This window comes from Poecilia reticulata, chromosome 10 (assembly GCF_904066995.2).
Source record: "Poecilia reticulata chromosome 10, P_reticulata-male-v2, whole genome shotgun sequence".
Lineage (NCBI taxonomy): Eukaryota > Metazoa > Chordata > Actinopteri > Cyprinodontiformes > Poeciliidae > Poecilia > Poecilia reticulata.
Window position 1 is genome coordinate 25962073 of NC_088839.1, and position 22178 is coordinate 25984250.

The 22178-nt window shown below is 39.4% G+C and overlaps 2 long non-coding RNA genes across 2 annotated transcripts in view; one reads left to right on the plus strand and one right to left on the minus strand.

Annotated features, from left to right (window-relative positions):
* Positions 1-22178, minus strand: part of LOC145553121 (uncharacterized) — a 35421-nt gene that overhangs the window by 1414 nt on the left and 11829 nt on the right. The window lies entirely within an intron of this gene.
* On the plus strand, positions 5840-8182 carry LOC145553122 (uncharacterized). Its single transcript, XR_014089338.1, has 3 exons — positions 5840-6168; positions 7123-7384; positions 7530-8182. It is a non-coding gene; the product is annotated as an uncharacterized LOC145553122 (long non-coding RNA).

Below are 22178 nucleotides of genomic sequence, written 5' to 3' on the forward strand. Positions count from 1 at the left end.
ATATGTGAAAATGTTCCTGGTTTTTTTCCTGGGTTTTCCAGGTTTTATCCGCATCCCCCACTGGAGTTTATTTGTTGTGTGTGAAGCAGCGGTTTAGGACCTCACACACACTACGGATGCCTAAAACATCACCGCTCTTACTTTGAAGAGCCTATGAGGTCAGGTTTTAAATTATAGTCTGAACCCACACCAGGTATTCCCACTGCACTCCTGTAAATCCATTTTCCACACAATGCATTTCAAATCAAAGCAGCGTCACCGTAACACGCCTTAGGAAACATTAAGCCATAGTGCGCTACTTTCATGTAAGATAGCATAGCCTCTGTATGCTTTGATGTGCTCACTTTTTTAATGCTTTATTAATAATAACACACTTGCTTCTTCTCACATCACCACCAGCTTCTTGTCCTGTTTTTTCTCTTTCTGAACCACATCCGTCGCCCCATCCGAGCTGTGGCTGCTTTCCCCCTCCCCAGCCCCTCAGCTCTGTCACAGGATTGGCCTGTTTGTGTTCAGGAGGGGGATTATGGGGAACGGCGTGGGTCTTGAGATGAAGAGAGCGACAAAGGCCTATCAGAGGGCAGGAAGTACACAAAGCTCCCACATCATTGGCTGCAGAGGAAATCAAACACATCATAATTTCTTCTAGTCATTCCTTCTCCGAGTGCCGAGCTTTTATTTTTTTCCCACCCAAAGAGGAGGGGTGTTTGGCAGGAACTGGGAGGTGGGTCAGGTTTTGAGTTACTGTCAGTGAGTTTAAGTGTGTTTACTCTCATGTTTACAGGTCTGTAAACACAGAAGTAACCCAGGAATGAGCATGTACACACTGATGGCACTCACCTCCTCCGATTCTGGCCAAAATACAAGGCAGCCTGCACAGTTCCTGTGCTGTCCAGAATGAACGGTATGAATGGGATGTCTGATTCATGCATGAATCAAACTCATTTACTAATTTAACCTTCATCAGCGGAGGCGCTACTTTAAAACTGATGGCAAAGGGACACAGAATGTGAGCTGCTGTTTCCCAGCTGATCCAAAAGTCTATTTGACCAGAAGGCATGTTATGGTTATTTTTATTTAACTTTACTTCCATGCTCCATGGAAGTAAACATTTCAAATGTTTCAGAAATGTTTTTTTAGTAACACATTCCTGACTAATTGATGTCAGAGTTTTGTTTCTCATGTGTTCTTAAATTTTTATGGACACATTAAGTTTCTGAATATATTAGTCTACTTTGTGTTGACATGTCTTAATTTTACAGATGCGACAGGATTCAGACTTCTGTGTGATTAATGAAAAGTAACCTAAGAATCAGGTTAGTCACAATTAATTTAAGATTTAACATGGTGTACAATTCATTTTTTACACAGGGCTCTTTTATTTTGGATGACTTTCTTCTGAGCTGCTTTTTGTATTTACTCAGGTTTGTATCCTCAGATAAACTTCAGTTCTCCACCACAGATACAGGCTAAAATGATAACGTGACACTGTTCATATAAATAATGCCACTCTTGTCAGTTTAAGGTAAATATGTAGCTGCAATAAGACATTTTTAATGTTAAATGACAAATTGTATTTATTTATATTAAACAAGCTTAGTTTCGGTTGATTTCTTTTTTCATAAATTAAAATGTCAAGATATTTATAACAAGACAAATGTCTTTTACAAGAAGAGCCACATGGATTTGCTTATAGAAACAAAATACTTTCTTCAAAGTCTACTTCCAGTTGGAGGTGGAAAATGTGTTTGACTGATGTAAAATGCAGCCTATCAAATACTAGGGCATCTATGTTTGCTTTATAATAAAAAAAAGTGTCACCATCATAAAGATGGAGAGCTGAATCACTGTTTTCAATACTACTGGTAGCAATTGAAAACAGTTTTGGGCCAAATACAGAACCCTGATGAATACCTTTTGTAAAGAAAGACCACTGAACACATCGGTTATGGACAGAAACCTCATTAGGAAACCAGTTGTGGGCTCAACCTGAAAAATGTACTTCATAGCAGAAAATATTATGATCAGTATCAAATGATTTCCTTAAGTGTTTCAGAAACAGTTCAGATTTTAATTACTAGCTGCATACTGCTTTGTATTTTTATTCCAACTATGCTAATGTCCAAAATTGACAACAGTGGGAAGTGCAAATGTTTTGCTAACGCTAACCAGATAGACAGGATGCAGCCAGTTGACTTTAAAGTGACCGGGAGCTGTGAGCCCGGGCGCCGGCCGACTCGCTCCCTTTCGCCCATAATAGATCTGAGTGGTCTGAGGGCCCTCTGGGGGCACCTGGCTCTCCTCCCTGCCATCACTGGCTAAATCGATCGCTGAAGCCATCTCAGCGAACAGACCAGGGGTCAGCTTCAAAGGCCTCCTGCCCACTTCCTGCCACCTGGTGTTCCATACAGGATGATGGGTACGTTTTCTTTCCAGCCCCCACCCTCCCATTACCCTTCTCCGAACAGGTTAAGGACATGGAGCCGGTACAGCTCCTCCCTGTGATCTCCTGCTGCCTCCTCCCAAGCCACCCACATGCAGAGAGAGGGTGAGAGATCAGTCCCACACAAATGCAGCATAATCACACCACCATTTGATGTGAAAATCTGCTTTTGATTTAATTATAGCCCACAAATGCATATCTGTCTACAATGAAAAGATTTGAGAATTTTTGGCCAGAGTTACGTTTTCCTTTCTATGGTGCTGGTAGGTGTCATATGACCTTAAATCTCTTATCGAGAATGTTTCCCTTTCCATGAGAGCATTCAAACATTCCCTTATTTCGCTTAATAACAAAATAATGACATCAAAAACAAACGTTTTCATGCCACGCATTTTAATCACATTATGATATGTGAGCATCTTCCTCATATTTTAACAAATCAAGTTAAGTAAAGCAAATGGCCCGTTTACACCAATCAGTCATAAGATTATAACTAATGCCAGGTGCAGTGAGTAATATGTTGTTATAACAGAATGTTCAGCTGAGAAAATCATCAGCATTGGTGTTATTTTGACATTTACCATGAAGTAAACAGTTTAGAAGAATATTCCACCCCCCTAACCCCATTTCCTCCCCTCTGGGTGCTTTAAAAGCTGCTTACAAAAATGGCTTAAAGAACATGACAGCAGATCTTAGGGGTTTAGTCAGCCTCTAAAATCCCCAGATTCTGACCTGATGGGATCTAATTGCATCTGTAATAAGAAACTCTGTCCAAAAAGCTCCCCATGACATATCAAAGACGGGTCAAAGAAATATTAAAATCTATTGTTTTGGAAGTAAACATTTAGGACACCCTCAGATATTTTATAACAGAGCAAATCCGGAGCCTCCTGAAAGTTTTAAATGTTCTTTTTCACACTTTATCATGTTGGAAACATAAACTTGAACGCGTCTGATTCGGATTGCACTATCAAAACCAAAAGCAAAGTAGGAATCCATTGTGATGCGGAAAGAAAAAGACAGAGAATTTTCAAAATGTTTTACAAATAAAAATCTGAGGATGGATCTTTCTTTGTTCTACTTCCCCTTAGTCAAGACAAGTGCAACCAGCTGCCTTCAGAAACCACCTCATTAGTAAATTCAACATCACCTGTGTATTATTTAATCTCAGTTTGCCACAAACTGAGCCAGACTTCAGAAGCAACCCAGTGCCCTGATTTGGAGGGAGGCGGGGGGGGGCTCCAAATACAATATAATTTATTTTTATAATGTATGCTCTGCAAACATTGTGCTTAAACAAAAGCAAACAAAATTCCATCTCCTAGGCCCAAATCAGGTGAGTTGTATTTTCAAGTATTTGAAAATTAAGAGGTTATAGTCAGTTTTTGGATGCAACATGCTGTTAGTTATTGTAGGGTCATATTAAACCTACCATGCATCAGTTCAAACCTGCTCATGAATAGTAAAATAATGTTATTAATAATGCCAGGTTGTTGTTGTAAATGAGAATTAGTTCTCAATGACTCACCTGGTTAAATAAAGATTAAATAATAAAAATAGTGGGTAGGGCACCAAAACTGGCTTCAGCCCAGGGGCCCACATCCTTGTAAAACCGGCCCTGGCCACAAGCCATGTAACGTAAGGAAAAGGTGTTATTGTAAAAACAAAGAGAAAATATTATACATCATCCTCACAGTGAAACATGGTGGTGACAGCATCATGCTGTGGGGATGCCTTCCTTCCACACAGTCAAGGAAATTAATTAGGATTGTAGAAAGCTGGATGGTGGGGATATTTTTCAAAGAAGGATGAGAGTAAACATCAGTTTCTCTATTTGTGCAGTCAAGAAATGTCTGGCAGCTGTTTTGGCAATAAAAGGGGATTCTACAACATATTGACTTGGAGAGGCTTAAAATACACAGCAAACTTTTTAGATTTTCATTCTTTTTTTTTATGACAACAGTGAAATATTTCCTCTCATTTTAAAATGTTACTCAACTTTTGTGGGTTTTCAACACATAAAACAAAATAAAATAAACCAAAGTTTGTGGCTGAAACGTGACAACATGTGAAAAGTTACAAGGGTTTGAATACTTTTGCAAGAGCGTGCAGACAGTCATAATGTTATGGCTGATCAGTGTTTAACAGGGCAATAAATTAAAGCACTTCTTGGCTCTCACTTGGAGCATGTTTCGTTATTAACTGATCAACAGATCTGCTGTGGTATGAATAACTCTCTCTTTCCCTGTTGGTCCCGTAACAAATGGCAGGGCTCTCGGACACACATTTGTGTCTCCATCAGGGCTGTCGTACAATCAGCTCCAAGAATACATATTAATCAATGTCGTTTTTTTTTTTTTTTCCTGTTCTTGTCTGCTTATTAAGCCCAGCCATCAACCAACCCCCCCGCTCCCCCCTGCTTCCAATACGTTAGCGGATATCAGTATGTCCACTACTCTTGTGAACAGGGATGAGAAGGAGAAAAAGAGGGAGAGGAAATAAAGGTCTGAGGAGTTTGGCAAAGAGACGATGGAGGCTGAGACAGATGGCATGAAGTCTGCAGCACTCTGGCGTGGCTCGCCTGGTGCTAAAATCCTCCTCTCTCACATTCCAATAAATCCTACCAGGAGGCTGGGGAGTCTGTCACACCACTCCAAGGATCCACACGGCTCTCCTCCCTACCTCCCTCCCCCATACATCAGTGCCCCCCCCCCCCCCCCCCCTCTTCATCAGTGTCTGAGTCTCTGACCACTCCTGTATCTGATTTCTGCTTTTATTGAACCCACAGAACGGTCTGCATTCACTTATAGAAATGCATAGATGTGGATCTACTGATGAGATCAGCAGCAGATGAAAACAATAAAAAGTCTTTGTGATCGCTCTTATTGAAAACCTTTGAGAGATGGGCCTTTATTGTCATTCTAGAGTACAAATCGTATTCTGGCCCAAAACATGAGAGAAACACTGTACAATCCATTTACATTAGAGGAAGAAGACATAAGAAGCTTTTTGATTAGTCTCACCAGAGCCTGCAATCAGCCCAAAGTCTTGAGCAGACACAGTCTAACCAAATATCAGCCTGAACATGCAGCTTTCAGTTCAAGGCTTCCTGTGGGTCTTTAAATCCAAAGTGGACAATAAGTGAGGCTGTGATTACACACTTAGCCCAAAGCCCAAAACTTGATCCCAGACTCCTCAGCAACTTCACATCCATATTCTGAACTGCTGGATCTCCTTTGAGTTTGCTCTTTTTTGCCGACTCAAAGTGGATCATCTCCTAAGAACAATCTAATTTATTTTACGCTCTCTCTCTCTCTCTCCCTGCGTTTCTTTCCGCCTTCTGTTTGTTCTAATGAATGACTTCTGAGATAAAGAGCTGCTGTGATGGGGTCACACACTGGAAAAAGTGTAGCACAGAGTTGTTCATTCAAGCTAATAACTACCATTGAATACAATGTAAAATAATGGACTTGGTTGTGAAAGTCTATTTTTTTGCATTCTGAGGTGTCAATTTTGATTCAGACTGAATTAATAACACTTCTGAAGGGAAGAAAGCAAATATTTTGGTTCCTCTCAAAACATGCTGAAAGGAAATGATGTCATATTTTCAATCTGAGTCACGTGAGAAGAAGTTGGGGAGAAGTGCTTGGAGAGCTTCGTCCGTTTCGGCATGGGGAAGAAGGAATGATTAACGTCCGAGCACGTCATCAAAGAATAAACCTGCGGTAAGTACTAAACTAAGTTGATGTAAACGTGTCTTAACAAGCCTACAATTGTATTAATGCAAAAGACTGAGTTAATGTCACCTGGTTAGCAAGCTGAAAGTCCCGCCTAAATGTGGGTATCCCAGTAAACGCTTTCTTTTTCGCTGGGTTAAATGTGGTGTAATTTCTGAACTTATACGTATTTCACGAGAACTATAACTATGTGTACATTGTTCGGTTGTAGCTGGAATTAATCAAGGTAGGCATAATTCGTTACCAATCAATAGCTTCCACCACGGTTAGCTCGGCTACACGGTGAACTTGACTAGCTTAACCCATGTAAAGCCATGTTAGCAATTAGTTAGTCTAGTGTGTTTATACCACTATGATTGTAAAGTCCCAGTTTGTTAATGGTAGCGAGGCCCTTTGAAAATGAATGGTGTTTTGTGCATGCATTATACTTGTATGGTCGGTGATGTTTCCCAGTGTTCGCCATGCTGGTTTGTCCAACTGTTAAAACGGTTTCACAGGATATGCTCTCGGTAAGCGAATCTCCTTGTTAAGCCTAAACTTTTTGTTCGGCTCTACAACTGGTTTTCATGCATTTTGTTCACGACACTGCCCCATTTACTGTAGATTAAGAACTTCATTTTCCGAATGCATTGTGTTTTCAGAGATATGTCATGGCATGCTGGCAGGTATCTTATGAAGTGTGATTTCAAACAAATACATAGACTAACCTTGAGGGGCTGACATACTGTGACAATGGACTAACAGACAGGGGCACTTGTACTGATAGAAAAGGGGTGCATACGCATTGTTTTATATTAGATTAACTTAAAGGGGCACTGATGCACCTTACTTATTACAACTCAAAGCTTTCATCTCATCTGTATGTTGACACAAGGTGGTTGTGAATGTGAATTAATAATTTCTCTTTCCTTCTGTCTTTCGTTTTATTCTCCTGCCACCCAGGTTTTGACTCCAGCTTCCTGAACGTCACTGACTGTCAGGGCATCTACATCAACAACTCGAGGTCCAACTTTGCAATATGGCGACTCCCGTCCGACTCCTCATCTTGTTGGGTGACGAAAGCGCTGAGAGGATGAAATTATCAAGGGTGCCGTTTTGATTGTCCCTAAAGGGTGCTGATGCAGATTTCCGAAGGGAGTGTATCCTCAAAGCTCTCATCATCTACCTGGGAGAACGTGTTGAGGACCTTCTAAAGGAATACATGGTATGTCCAGATATTTTCTGTCACAATGATGATTCAACTTTATTCATCACGGGAGACCACCTATGCCATTATACAGTATATAGTGATTAATGAGGTGTGCCAGACTGCAGTTGTTCAGTTGCATATTTCGTATATTTTGCCTCAGGTCTCCCAGAAAGATCAAGCCGAGCAGGAGCTGGAGAGGACCATCATGGCAGTCTTCGTCTTCAGAGAGAATTCAGGCCTTCTACAGCAGCCCCAAGACGTTGGGATTGTCATTGATGGTGTGGAAGTCCTCAATGAGTTGCCTTCTCTTGCAGCTGGAGTGGCAATGCTCTTTGGACTTTGCTATGCTCTTAACATGGAGTATCCACAGGGTTTCAGGTTCAGCTTTGAGGCCCTTCAGAAGATCCTGATGGAGCTTGGTTCCAACAAGATGACTTCCAAGATTCGCAAACTCAGTGGTGAACTCAAAACTGCACAGTAGTGTATATTTGTGTGTGCTTAATGTGTGCATGTAGTTGCCACTGGCATCTATTTAAGAGGTAGACCACCTCACAGCACTTTGTTATACAGGCTCACGGGGTCACTTTCATGGAGTGCTTTTGTTGGAATTTTAGTTCTTTGATGATGTTTACAGATGCAACATTCCTTCAAGTTCAGATGTGTTTGAACAGTACAACAACAGTGAATGCTTTCTGTCCATTTAATTTTGCTTGATAGGCCATATTGTCTTTATTTCATTTCTCTGATGTAGAGCAACAATGACATGTTTATATTTGTTTGTCTGAAAATCCAACTTTTTTGTCCTTTTTTACTTGAGGAATAAATGGCTTAGAAAAAAACTGTTGCTGGAGTGTGTTAAGTGTGATGTGAGTGATGCAAATTGTTTATGAAACCAAGTTTATGAAATATTAAAAAAAAGAATTTCATGGTGCCAATGAATTAATTAATGCAATATATATATTTGATGGGCTCAATTTAAATATATTAGTTTGGTTCCAAAACTAAAATTTAAATAATTTAACTTGGATAAAGGTGAAGAATTAATATTGGGTCAAGTAAAGTAATATGGTTTGAGTCAATATTAAATAGTCATGTTGTACCAAACCACTTTATTTAGATTCTGTGAAGTCAAATATATTAGATGCAACAAATGGACATCAATTTTTTTAATTTAAGCTGGGCCACACTTTTTCCAGTGCAGAGGGCCTCAGAATCACATTACTGTTAATGATAATAAAAAGAACAATCTGCGCTGAACGACTTGGATGTTTCCCTTTTCTCCACCCGTATGGACGGGGATGTTTTATCTGCTATTGTTTTCAGTCTTGTCACACATGAAAAGCCTATGAAATTAAAATGCATTCTAAATATTGTCTCGTGTTTTGATGTAAGCATTGTCTATTGAAGAAAAAAAGGATGCTCTGATAACGGAAAAAAAAAAAAAAAGCATACAGCGGTGCACCATCTGGGTAACAAAGTACAGAACCATGCACAACATCAGGCAGAGCAACAGGGTGCAGCATCAGAAAATATTCCCTGAGGTAACATTTTAAGTGCACAATGAATACCAAAAACACTTAAACTGCAAATATGAATTTCTAACAACTGACAAAGAGTTATTCTGGTGCAGGTCTTTGTTCGTGTCACTTCCACGTTTAACAGATTTAGATTTATGTTTTCTGCCTTTGCCGAACCGTGTAAAGCATAATTTAAAGAAATGTGCGGAAACTCATTTTTAAAACATTAAGTGGGGACAACTCTTCTTCGCGTTTAAAACTAAATGCAGGTTCAATCGCATTTTCTGAAAAGCATCACATAAGTGCATCTGAATAAATTAGAAAAAGAGTTGAAAAGTTACAGATTTCAGTAATTCAATTCAAAAAGTAAAACTTTTACAATATTACACATACTGTGACATATTTTCCAAATGTTCACTTTGACGATTAAGGCTTTTTGACAAAATTTTATTTATCAGCGAATTATTACACGTGACTTACTCACTATTATTGACAAGGGTGTAAAGCTACAAAAATCTAATTTTAAGAGAGGCTGGTTGTTTACAGAGTGCCGTGTCCAAGGATATTATGGGAAAGTTTAGTGGAAGGAAAAAGTGTGTTAGAAAAATAGCTGGGACTGGAATGAGTGCTTCAATCACCACTGTACACTGACATCTCTGGGACATGGAGTACAACAGTTGCATCTCCTGAATCAGAGTTATCCCTTGAAGGGTTTTACCTGGAATAAGGAGGAAAATGACTCGGCTGTGAAAAAAATAATAAGATGAGCTGTAGGCCTCTATTAAACTACCACTTCCTTAACACCTCTGCAGAACCCCAGGCTGATTTCCTCTGTGTAATGCAGGACTGATTCAGCAATTCATGCAAAAACAGTCCTGGTCTAAGGTAATACTTAAAATTTCAGAGAATCTGTGTCTACATTTGCTATAAATCATAAAATCAAAATGTGAAGAAATGAATATCTAAAGCATAACACTGTGTTCTTAATGCATTTATATCATTTGAGTTTCACTTCTTGAAATACCTACTGAATTAAATCAAGTTTTCAATAAAATTTTACGTTATTCAGCCGCTTTTGTGTTTAGATCCTTCATTGCCTTCACATGCAGGGGAAAAACTCATACAAACAGCTTGAAGAAACAAAGTTTTGAGCCAAAAACACTCAGCACATCAACTCATATCTCCAGATTTATCTTGTACAGGTCATCGCAGCATCATATGTAGAGGATATTTACATGAATGTGACATTCACAAGCGGATCATTTGTGGCTTTCCCTCCCCCCTCGCCACAGTTCCTGGCTGTCCTTCCTGCGTGGCAGGGCAGTGTGGCGTCCCCAGGCTCCTTGGCGCTGCAGCTGTCACCCACGGATGGGAAAGTGGTAGGGTCGGTGGCTCCGCCGCGTGGCTCCTGGCAGCATCCGTCCCACCCTGGCCCGGTGAAAGATCAAGGATCAGGAGCCCAGCTTTGCGATGGATTGATCAGGAGCCAGCCCTCCATTAGCCACCGTCAGAGCCAAAGGTCAGCTAAGGCCAGCGGATGGGTCCGGCATGTGCAACCTATACAGTGACTCATTCCCACATCCAGGAAGCCAGTCCTTGTCCACTTTGGCCACTCAGAATAGCTGACCTGTCCCTGACGAGATGATGCATCCCACTCAAACCGCATGTCCACCATCCTTTTTGCACTTTGATGTCAGCAGCATTATGCATTATTGCTGCTTTTAGTGATATTGCTATCTATCGCCTGCCAAATTAAAAGAGCCTTCCCTCTAATTTCCTCCAGCAGAAATTGTTTAATAAATAAGAAGGCCTTGATTTGCACTGATGATCACAAAGCAACACAATTGCTCCAAATTGCTCACAGAGTAGATGGTGCACCACATCGCTCTCATCACTGAGTGGCAACTGCTGCCTGGTGTGGTTTACACGGATGCAGCCAGGCTGTGAAAGGGGATAATTGTGGTGCTAAATGCTGTCGAGGCTGACAGGATCCATTTCTTGACTTGTCAAGGGCAGCAGCGATGGAGAGGGTCATTCCACGGTCTGTACACACAGAGGCAGATGAATTTATTTTCACCAACATATGGGCACACATGTGAGCACACGAACACACACACACACAGAGACAGAGGAAATCAGCCTCCCTCCACACAGAGATGATTGTCTCTTGCTTCTATCAGGTTGCATGTGTTTTTTTCTGCAGCCATAGAGACCTCATCCTGGGAAATTGAGCAATTTCTGATTGAAAATAGTACCGGTAATTAGAGCACTCAGTATTTGCAACCACTTGGCATTGCATTAGTATGCAAAGCTGGCAGCCAGCTTATCTTGGGGAAAACGTTTGTTTCCTTAATTGCCCTCTTAGGACAAAAGTGAACAGTGTGGGTGGGGTGGGTGGAAGAGTAAAACGTTAACGTGCTGCAGAAAGAATGGTGCCTGGTGTGTTGAGGGGCTGTGACTCCCCGAACAGAGGGGTTAAACTCCACTAATAGACTGCACGCACGGGCACACACATGGACAGAGAGTAGCAGAGGAGCAGTCATACACCCACACATGGGCACGCTCTTCTTCCATTGGCACATGGGCACACAGAGACTCTTGCAGACAACAACACAACTATGATTAGCGCGCAGATTCCAGGACACACACTTCGGCACAATTAACTCTGCAGACACGGCGTATGGTGCAAAATTAGAAGATGCAAAAGTGTCTTTTTGCTGTGCTAATGAATGAAATGACCCTGACTTTGAATGAAGGATCCAAGATGCAAAGCAGGGAGAGGGTTTGTTCAGTTCACCTGTTAGTGAGATCCCTGTGAAGCATTTATCACATGAGGTCTCTCACTTTTGTGGAGCTTGATGCAGAATTGTCTGTCATATCTGAAGGTGAAGCATCGCCTGCTTCCTCTGCACCTCAACAGTGCTGTTAAAACACTAAATTTAACATGAGGCAACTCCTACACTGCGTCTGTCATGCTTCTCCCAACACTTTACTTACTGTCCTCTTTAAATGAGTTCAAATTCGACATTATTTCTGATCTTTAAGGAAAATTCTGCCCACGTTTTTTTTTTTTTTTTTTACTTTTTGCTTCAATTTTTAAAAAGTGCCTCAAACTGTTCCAGCTTTTCCACCAGCCAGTCCAGATGCATTTTACTTTGAAGTACCAGAAATAGCCCATGATTCCCTCGATTGTATAAAAACTTGATATGAGACTTCCTCAGGAGATGTTATATAATTCAAAAATCACCAACACAGGCAAAATTAAAGAGGATTTGCTGTTTTAGGACCATATGTGCTCCTATTAATAGTCAGGAACCCCAATAATTTCGTTTTTCTTTTTTTTCCAAGACAGAAGAATCATTCTGAGAATTCAAAACTATACTGGCATCTCTTCCAATAAACTAAATCTAGCACTGTAATTATATTTTTCAGGTAGCCTAAGCATGTATTAATATGCACTGCTCTCATCTTTGAAAAAGTTCTTGGCAAATTTTAAAATTCCGCTCTGCGCTCTCTCACCAATAAGCCAAACTCATTTGAGTCTGCGCCAATACAAGCTTCCAGCTCGACAGAGACGCATCTGAGTTATGCGAGAAACACTTCAAATGCGCCATATTGCAAACTTTCTGAAACACCACTAACTTGAGTAGCAGAAACGCCCTACATGCGTCTAAAAACGGCGCTTTCAGATGGATTCAGATTAAATAGTTCCTCTTAAATAGTTCATCAGAACGAAAAAGTAGGTTACCATAATAATATATTTAAATAATCGCACATTCAAAACTCTGACCGCATTTTTTTTATGTCGTGCTACTTTCGATTTAACCCAAATTTAGACAAATAATTTTTCAATACTAGTCTTGAAATATATTAGAACATATTTTAGAAATGGCAGAAACTATATTTTGAAAAAAAAACATATCTTCATCTTTACACTGAGACGTCAGGCGCTGCGATGCCACAAGGGAATATGTATTAAAAATAAAATTAAAGAGTGTGGGCCTTAAGGCCTTGCTGTGGGAAAATATTATCTGAGATGCACCTGAAAGCCGTCACTCAGGTAAGTCAATTTAGGTAAACAGAGAAAACATCTAAGAAGTCAAATATGTGTATATAACGGCCCACTTTTCAACTCAAACATCTGTTGCTTTTTTCAGTGAGGGCATAGAAAGAGAAGAAAGAGAAGATTTCTATTTAGTCTTTTATAGCCGAAGTCCACAAAAGAAGTCCATACTTTTCATGCACAGGAAGAAGTTGACATTTCCGATATTTCACGTTGTAAAGTTGATCCAGAATCGAGTCACAAAAAAGCAACTGGGCAAACATCCAAGCAACAGCACTTTTGGTAAGATAACCAAATAAATAAATGAAAAAGTTCAAATGAAAAGGGACAAATAAATAAATACACAATAGCAATAATAATAATAATAATAATAATAATAATAATAATAATAATAATAATAATAATAGGAACAGTCGGTAATCAGCTAAGTTGGCTGACCTAATTGCACCAAATATTATAATTATTAAGAAAAACGCGCAAATGGTCCTATTTACACCTCCATGTACAGTGTCCGTGCGCGCGCGGCGGGTGGGCCATCTGGCAGCTCGTGAGGTGTAAGGTGGTTTTCATATAAACGTCACAAATCCTGAATAGATCAATAAATCAAGCAACTCCAGATGTTTTTTTTAATTTTATTTCGATGACAATCGAAACAATAAAAGAGTACAAGAAGAGTAACCACGCCACCTCCATTCAGAGAGTTTTTCATAGCACTGTATTTCTATTTACTCATTTATTTTACATGTTGAGTAAACGGAAACTCGGGGCGTTTGAGTGATAGATCACGAAACAAATCCACTACGCAACTTCAAAAGGAATCCCCATTTTTTAGATCACCTCAGGAGACAGTTGTCAGAATGCAAGACTTCCTTAAATGTTTGTGAGGGACCGGAATGGCTCCAGGGAAGCTGAATCGGTCTGTGTGTACACAACCTGTCCAACAAAAGCAAGGGCTAATCCACCTAAATGACACAATGCACAGGGCCCTGTTTACACGGACTATACCCACAGAGGGCCTCCGCCTCGTCCTCAGACTGTTTCCCTCTCTCTCTCTCACTTTCTCTCTTTGGCTCACCGATGATTACAGATAAACGAATAATCGTTTTGTGCAATCTACAGAAAACACAAAACAGCAACGGAGGCGCTTCGAATATGATTTCTATTACCTGAGTCAAATTTTTTTAATACTACATTAAATAATTGATGTTCTGCAGACGGTTTCTGAGTTTTACACTAACTGCCAAGCCCACATGCATTTTTGTCAAACCAAAAGATGAAAATCACATTTGAGCAACAAATCAAGACCTTTTCATTTATCTGTCAGCAATTTCAGAAGTTATTTAACTTCAAAGTAACTGCGATCATTCATAACAGTCTTATAACTGTGCTCAAATCATTTTCAAAGAAAAACTCTCAAAAGAGATTGTAAATACATATTATCTCCAAAGAGTAAAAGAATAAAATTCTACTCCATCATTAGTGCGCAAGCTGTAAACCAAACCACAGCGACTAAAGTTTAATAATAATAATAATAATAATAATAATAATAATAATAATAATAATAATAATAATAATAAATTAGTTTCCAGTATAATCATAGAGGGTTGAAAAGTTACAAAATTCAATTTTCCTCTCGTTTATTTTTGTGTAGCTTTCCCGCTCCCCAATTACTATAATTGTTTCGCATGAATTTGCAAATAGGCCAATAAGCTTCCTTTGTGTGTCGTTTTCATTGTGCTTAATTAAATTACACTTTTTTAAACCCCATAATGTGAAAAATACTGCCTTATTTGTGTGATTCTGCATTTAACAAGATAATAAGGGAAAAAAAAGTATTTAAACTATCAATAAAAATGCAGCTACAGTTTATTGTTAATCTACAGTTTATATATATATATATATATATATATATATATATATATATATATATATATATATATATATATATGCTTATTTAGTTTACTCTTATGAACTATTATTAAAATTAAAAGGTCTGGCAGCTGCGACATTTTTTTTTAATTACTTTTATTACAGTCTTACATTTCCCTCCTTAATCGACTCGGAGCCGTTTTTATATCTTCCCCGTCTGTAGGTGTGCTCTGCTGTCTCCGTAATTGCATTTCTCTCCAGGAGGGGGGAAGGTAATTACACTGCGGCGCAGCCAGGTAAATTCCGGCGCCTAAATTGAAATATTCCGCTTTAATCCTCGCTAAATCCCCAATTCCCAGGACCCGGAGACGTGCGTGTGTTCGAGGGGGTCCTGCGGAGCCCCCACTGCGTGTTCAGGTGAGAGTCGACTAGCAGGATGGGGGAGGGGGTTGTGGGCGTGTTGGGTGGGGTGGGGGGGGGCTCTCCTTTAGCCGCCATAAGCATAAAACAAGATTACTAGATATTTATCACCGAGGGTTCCCTGCGCACAGAACTAGAGCCTGACAAGTTCAGGTAAAGACTGGGAGTGTTGCATAATGAGCAGGAAATGAATTGCAGGTTGTTGTGGGGATATTTCCAACTTAAATGATTGTGCCATAAACAAAGCATCCTCATCTTTCAAGGAGTCTGTTTATGTAAATTAATCTGCGGATGCATTATTAAAATCTTGCCTGATTTGTTTGTTTTGGTTGCTATTCCAAGAGGAAGAGGCTCCTAACATTTACCAAACATTAAAACATGTCTTCTTATGAAAACAGGAAACATGATTTGAAGTTGTTTTTTTTTTCTTCTTCTTCTTCTTCACTGTAACAGGAGTAGAAGTTTGCACATTCCACTTGTCATGGTGTTGCCTGAATTTACCTTTCCCATATCTTTAATTTGTAGTCACCAGGAATAAAAAGGCTGAATCTCAGGTCTGGCAGCTCCCATGTCAGTCTTTGCAGGAGTGGGTGACAGAGAACAGCAGGCAGATAGCATGCTAAAATCGCATCACTAGAGACCTCACATCAAAGTAGACCAAATCTCATATTGAGTGAACTTTTAAAGCCAGAAAAGGCTGTGTGACATCAGAGTACCTAAAATGTGACTGTCATGTTTTTTTGTTTTTTTTTTCTTCCTTCAAACTTTTTGCAGGAAAAAAACACACACACACACACACACACACACACACACACACACACACACACACACACACACACACACACACACACACACACACACACACACACACACACACACTCTCTCAAAGACTTGAGAAGTATTCAGAGGAAAGCACTGTTCAAACGTGCACACTAAGATTAGCAGCCTTTGTCTTACAGGAACCTCAAAGACCAATTAGATTGAGAGACGTCTGTGACGAATTTGTCAAAAAATAAGATGATAGACACAACTTTGGCAGCCAGCGAATATGGCTGGGGATTTCACTCAAGCGGAGTCATTGACAAGACACTGTCAGAAAATGTGTCAGCTTCAGCAGACCTGCCAGTCGACAGAGTTTGGGACTGAGACCGATCAATTCCCCAAATGCCACAACAAGACATAACAGCACTTTATTTTAAGTGAAAAAGTACTCTGTCCTTGGATGTATTGTCAACTTTTTTTGCTTGCAACATCCCAGGACACGGGAGTATATGAAAACAAACAACAACTGTGCCATGTCTGTGGTTTTAGAACTTTAAAAGGAGACTTTGACCTTTCTGTTTGGACACAGCCTGTCCTGGCACATGATTTTGTTGTCCAATGTACACCAGTTCCACACCTCCAATACATGTACTCATTTCGGACTCACTATTTCTGAAGTGAAATCCAATACTCAAAGCATTTTCCTCTTCAAAGTAGTCTCCTGTTGTGCTTTGTGGCCACAATAGTGTCAATCTTATACTTTCAAAGCCTCGTCTCCATGTCAGCGTTGAGTAGCTGTCTATACGTGCCTCCGAATGGAGTTAAGGCTTTGATGGCTGGTCGGAAAAATAGTCTGAAACATTATTAAAAAAAAAAAACTTCGGGCGAAAGGAAGAAAACATTTTTATTGATTTGGCTGCATGTGAAATTTAACTTGTGATTTGAGAAAATTGCTTTTATGCTCACAAACTGAACAGTTGTGGTACTGAGAAAGGGTTAGGTTGAGAAGAATTGCATCAGCATTGAGAGGGAAACTCAAACAGCAAATAAATCTGTAAATCAAAACATCAGAATTTGCTGCAGGAAGAATACAAACAGGGATTCACAGATCAAATGTTGGTAATTCGACTTTGATTATAATCAAGCAGTCCTGAAATAGACAGATCAACTTAAAAATATTCAGTTTTGGTTAATGGATCAAATAGGTTAATGATACATTTTGAAAAGGAAGAGAGAAATACTTGCATCAGCAGGTAAAATTAGGCTTACACCAGATCTTTATTCAAAATGTCTGACTTCCTGTTTGCTGCAGGACTTGACTAACAGGATGCTAAAGTAAGCTAATCCTAAATATTTTTTATCATGTTACTTTAGATTTAATCTATTTTAAACAACTAAAGCTCTAAAAATTTTCTAAAAGATATACATTTTAAAAATGACAGAAATGCATGGAAGTAGATTTGATTACATATTTTACCCTTTTCATTTGTGATAAGTTTATTCTCCTCAATGTTCAGGCTAATTCTCATCAAAGGCCTTCAGATGTAAAAATCTCTGACCTCCACCTTATAACCTCTATGTATGTAGTTTTATTACACCAACAATAATAATAGATAAATAAAGAAGATTTGTAATATAATGGGTCAATAAAAAAATATAGTACTTTAAGTTGGATGATAAAACAAACAAAAAAGACAATAGAAACAATAGGACAATAGAAACGATGCATTGAAATTTTAATAGTTCAACTATTTGTAGAACATTTATTATTAAGCTTATTATTAAGTTAGTCATGACAGTTCATGGTAACTTTAATCCAAAATGGCTGACTTCCTGTTTGTTGCAGAACATGAGAGTTTGATACATCAGGTTACCCAAATTCTTACCTCTGAATTTAAGTTGGATTTTACTGTATAGCGTTTTGTTTCATGTTACCTGGAATTTAATCTATTCATCAATGTGTAAATTTCAGAAGCAGCCTATATAATTAATGAAAATAAATTTTAAATAAAAATAGCAAAAGCATGAAAGGAGTTTTAGTGAAATATTTTCACTTCTACACTGATTTTCCTGCTTGCCAGAGGTGACTGCAGGGTAATAAAAAAGGACAGAACTTCCAGACAGACGGTCTGACATGAAAATCTCTAAAATCCACTCTAAAGCTCAAGTACTTGCTCAAAGTAGAGGAAAATTAAAAATGTATGGACATGCACTAATTTCATTAAGAAATGATCATGTGTTAAATTTAACTCAAAATGGCTGACATCTTATTTGTTGCAGGAAATAGCTGCAAGAGCGTTATTTTTAAGGACAACTTATTATTACTAGAACATTTCTGTGATGCGCTTGAATCATTTTAAAACACATTTTGGTCCAATGATTAAATCTAAATTCAATTCTGAAAATGAAATAACTTTATAAAATCTTTAAAAGGTTTTATCAGTTCATGCATCATTTTGAGTCACAATCATTTTAAACCAGCATGACTTATTAATGTTTGTTTGGAGGATTCGGCTTCAAGATAATTAGTATGCACATAAAAATGTGCATCTGTGTCCTAAATGTCCCACCACTATGTTTAAGCAAGCTGACAAATTAGCTTTTTTTTTTTTTTTTTTTTTTTAATTACCAGGGGGCGCTGTGGAGCTGTTTGTTTGTATACATTTCAATGACTCTTAAATAAATATGCACATTGGCAGAGATGCCTGCAAAATGTCAGGGTAATGGGGAATGTTTAAAACCTAAAATGGCAATGATTTGGTAAATTATTATTATTATTATTATCATGGCAAACATTTCAACCGCTGAATACATGAAGATGTTGGACATGAAAAATCTAATATTTGTCCAGAACACTCATTTGAAAACCTGCATTCAAAGCCAAGTGATGGAAAATAATCAAGTGACAATGATCAGAAGAAAGGAGAGGCAATCTCAATAAACTTTGTCATTCATCCATTCAAAGTTCAATCATATCAGAGGTGTTTTGCATAACTATGAGGCACTGCTTCTAATCCTCAAAGGGTTTTCGGCCCTCTTGGCTTTGCACTGTAGTCATTCAAGGTCGCAACCCGGTAGGAAATATGGGCTGCCATAGCAACACAAAGATGGCCTCTGAAGGCTTAGCATAATTCTCCTCTAATAGAAAAATAACAGCGGCAAATCCCGTCCTTAGTGAACTCGCTCATTTGACAGAGGCAGGCTCCCACCTGTGAAGCACATAGTCACCACAGCAATGCACTAAGGCTGCGATAAGATGACAAAAAGCGCCCATCTCTTGATGGGGATGGGCGGCCTTAAGCTCAAGCCAAATTCTTTCTCTCCTCTGAAGTAAGTCTCTGGCCAGCTTTGGGGTTTTTTTGAGTCTGGACAATGCGAGCTGCCAAATGAATCACGCTCTCTGTATGTAGTACCTAACTTTGAAGTGCTTAAGCCATACCCTGAGAAAGGGAAAAAATCTGGCAGATGATGGTGGCTTATATAAGGATCAAAAACACTGAACTGATTTCACCTTCTCTCATGAAATATTTTAAACTCGACGAGAATTATTGACTGGCTGGAATGGTAGCTCATACTGTAAATCGCGTAAAATCCAACCGCTTTTGGTCCTCTCAGAATATTCATCTGGGAATAAAATGCTATTAGAGTTTCTCAGTAACAAGTCTTCATTTTGATTTTGAGTCTCCCCCCCATCCACTTTGCTGCCAGGTACACAGAGATGGATTCCTGTCAGTGCGAGAGTTGCATCAGGATGATGAGCGCTGGGGGAGAGAATAAATTACCAGCACACTTTAAGAGTGGGAGGCATGTAAGTTATCAGTCGCTACAACAGTGCATGGCTCTCTGCTTATGGAATGGCTAATGAGGAGCAATATCCAGCAATGTTGCAACCATGGTGATCGAGGTAAAAAAATCAAAGGCTCCATGAAATCATTACTGCCAAATCTGGCTGTGTAAATCGTACAATTGCCCAACGACGATTTCCGTAAGAGGTACGATGTGCCGTCTGTCACATGCACAGACATTCATAAAAACGGAGTGAGACGTAGTTTAGAAATTAGGTGCTTGCTCCGCAGTGCACCTGAGTCAGCCATATTTTGCTCGATGGGATCTGTTGTGGCAAACTGTGTTCAACTGTTAGAAGCTCATTGTGTGGATCATGTGTAGCATCTGTCTGTCAGTATCCTGCTGTAGACGCCAGCCGTTTGACTGCTTTTACTCTGTGTTTCAGCCCGCTGCTATGAATCCTGTTTCTTACTTCGGAACTGTGTCCAAGTGTCATCGCGACAGGAATGTTTTTCTGTTTCATGTTGTTCGAGATGACAGAGAGGAGCCGAGCGAGAGATAATCGTTACATCAAAATGTCCTTACGTCTCAGCAGAATGCCACTTGGTTTCAGCTGATTGTTACTTTTGTGCTTTATCAATATAATTCAAACAGATTAGTACATCTTCATTGATTCCAATCATGAAATCTTAAAATTTTAATTACTCTCTATCAAGATATCTGGTTCTGTGATTGTGATAACATGAGTGTGATGTATTAGCCCTCTTAAGAGGATTTTTTGTCATGCAAATTGAGGTTCACCAGCTTTCTTTTCTTATCAAGTGATCTTTTTGCTGTTGGGCAGATATGCAAAATCATTTTAATATTCAATTTTCATTACATTAAGTCATAACCATCTTATTACAGTGCTGATAAAACAATACCTTCTCTTTTGCCCTTTACTCCTTGATAGTCTGCTCTGGCTCTTAAAATAAATTTTCTAAATTGCAGCAGCTTGTCTAAATCATGGCGTGCTTCATAGCGACTTCCCATTAAATACGCAGTGACATTTTTAATGGCCATTTGAGGGGTTAAATCTACCCTGTCAGTGGTTGGATGAATGGAATAATTAAATCAAGCCTGGGTGGACTGTCCAGTGAAAAGCCAGGCTCTCGCCGGTGAAGGGAAACGAGGCCGGACTATAAGCCTCCTGTTTCACACTTTCTACACAGAGCACCTTTCCACTTCAAAGCTAGCTCAGCACTATGTCTCAAAGATACACATCTCCAGGAAAGAATGGCCTCTGCTGAGATACGGGCACCTCTGGCCTCATTTAACGCCAACTGTTCCCCTCCCCCTCTCCAGGCCTGAATCCGAGGATAGAGAGGCTATCTGACGAGATCACTCAGAGATGTGCGGGAACTTAAAGGCAAAGAGTTACTGAGCATCCTACCAGGAGTCTCAAAAGGGTTCTATTAAAGCATGTTCAATATGCCGGTCAGGGCTTTTCAAAGTGTTGCACACCCTCTAGCCCCGGCAAACTCAAAGGGCATCAGAGCACATTCTGTAAGAGGAATCTGGCCCCATTAATTTAATGAGTCCAGGGTATTAGTATGCCATAGCAAGCTGAGAAAGCTCTCTTTTTTATCTTTGGTGCAGTTTTAAGGAAAGGTCTACCAACTTGGGAGTGCCAAAAAAGAAGTAGGAGCAAGGTGCACTCATCGACTCTAATATCAGTTTTAGCTGTCACTCCTCAGGGCTCAATTTCCAGTCGTTAAATTGTCTTTGAGCAAACTGGAGAAGCAGATTAGGAGTAGAGGGTGGCACTCTTATCGGTACCTGGTGGACCATGCCGCCTGTCATTATCCCGTCACTAAAAAACAGATACGGGACTAATAGAAACCTTAGTCCAGAATGACTTGGTACATGTGGACCCTCCAACCCACAAGCTGCTAACGCTAATAGCTACAATAATAGACCCGTGTTCAAACTTCAGCCACAGTTAAATCTCACTTGTATACTAGTGAGACTAAACTGTATACAAGATTGTGCTGCAATACCACAATAGTGAAAAAAATATATACTTGTTTTGCATTATTCATACAACTTGGACTTCTTCACATACATTTTGACATATTTCATTGGGATGACTAAAAAAAAGTAACGTGTAACCGTGAAGTGAAACTAAAAGCATTCATAGTTTTCTTTTGCCCAGGCTTCTTTGCCAAATAGCTCAAACATCCACAAATGCAAACTTTTAAGGCTTCCACAGATTTAGATTTAGGTCTGAACTTTGATTGGACCATTCTAAAACTTGAAAATAGTTTGATCCAAACACCCCCCTTTTGGCTTTAATGCGTCTTTGCAGCCACTAACATGTTTTCTTTCAGGATTTGTCCGATATTAAGCTCTA